The sequence below is a fragment of the Suricata suricatta genome, chromosome 5 (assembly GCF_006229205.1).
Source record: "Suricata suricatta isolate VVHF042 chromosome 5, meerkat_22Aug2017_6uvM2_HiC, whole genome shotgun sequence".
NCBI classification, from domain to species: Eukaryota; Metazoa; Chordata; class Mammalia; order Carnivora; family Herpestidae; genus Suricata; species Suricata suricatta.
Genome location: NC_043704.1, coordinates 110,295,905 through 110,297,573, shown reverse-complemented (window position 1 = coordinate 110,297,573; position 1,669 = coordinate 110,295,905).

Here is a 1,669-nt window from a genome sequence, read left to right as displayed (position 1 = left end):
TTCTATTCCGACTTTCTCAAGGGTTTTTATTAAGAAAGGGTATTGTATTTTGTCAAATGCTTTTTCTGCATCTATCGACAGGATCATATGGTTTTTATCCTTTCTTTTGTTAACGTGATGTATCACATTGATGGATTTGCGAATATTGAACCATCCCGGTAACCCAGGAATGAATCCCACTTGATCATGATGGATAATTCTTTTTATGTGCTGTTGAATTCGATTTGCTAGTATCTTGTTGAGTATTTTTGCATCTGTATTCATTAAGGATATTGGTCTGTAGTTCTCTTTTTTGGCTGGGTCTCTGTCTGGTTTGGGGATCAAGGTGATGTGGCTTCGTAGAATGAGTTTGGAAGCTTTCCTTCTATTTCTATTTTTTGGAATAGTTTGAGAAGAATGGGTATGAGCTCTGCTTTAAATGTCTGGTAGAATTCCCCTGGGCAGCCATCTGGCCCTGGGCTCTTACTCTTTGGGAGATTTTTGATAATGGATACGATTTCTTCACTGGTTATCGGTCTAGTCATGCTTTCTATCTCTTCCCATTTGAAATTTGGTAGTGTATGTGCATATAGGAATTTGTCCATTTCTTCTGTGTTGTCCAGTTTGTTGGCATATATTTTTTCATAGTAATCTTTGATGATTGCTTGTATTTCTAAGGGATTGTTTGTAATAGATCCTTTTTCATTCATGATTTTGTTTATCTGGGTGCTCTTTCTTTTTTTTCTGAGGAGCCTGGCTAGAGGTTTATTAATTTTGTTTATTTTTTCAAGGAACAAACTCTTGGTTTCATTGATCTGCTCAACTGTTTTTTTTTTGGATTCTATATTGCTTATTTCTGCCCTGATCTTTTTTATTTCTTTTCTTCTGCTGTGTTTGGGGTGCTCTTGCTGCTTCCCTTCTAGTTCCAGTAGGTACTCTGATAGACTTTGAATTTGAACTTTTTCTAGTTTGTTGAAATAGGCCTGGATTGCAATAAACTTTCCTCTTAGGACTGCCTTTGCTGCATCCCAGAGATTTTGGATTGTTGTATTTTCATTTTCATTTGTGTCTATATATTTTTTAATTTCTTCTCTAATTGCCTGATTAGCCCAATCATTCTTTAGTAGGGTGGTTTTTAACCTCCACATTTTTGGAGGTTCTCCAGACTTTTTCCTGTGGTTAATTTCAAGTTTCATAGTATTGTGATCTGAAAGTGTGAATGTTTTGATCTCAATTCGTTTACACTTATGGAGGGCTGCTTTATGCCCCAGTATGTGATCTATCTTGGAGAATGTGCCATGTGCACTCAAAAAGAAGGTGAATTTCCTAACTTCAGGATGCAGAGTTCTAAATATATCTATCAATTCCATCTGTGTCAATGTGTTGTTCAGGTCCATTGTTTCTTTAGTGATTTTCTGTCTGGTTGATCTATCCATTGCTGTCAGTGGAGTATTAAAGTTCCCTGCAATTAGCACATTTTTATCAATAAGATTGTTTCTTTCTGTGATTAATTGTTGTATGTATTTGGGCGCTCCCAAATTTGGCACATAGATATTTATAATTGTTAGCTCTTCCTGGTGGAGAGACCCTGTAAACACAGGACACACTTTTGATTACACTGGAATCGAACTGGCCTCAAAGTAATGAATCCAAGAGTCCACCCTGTGGAATTCCAGCTGAAGTCCTATGA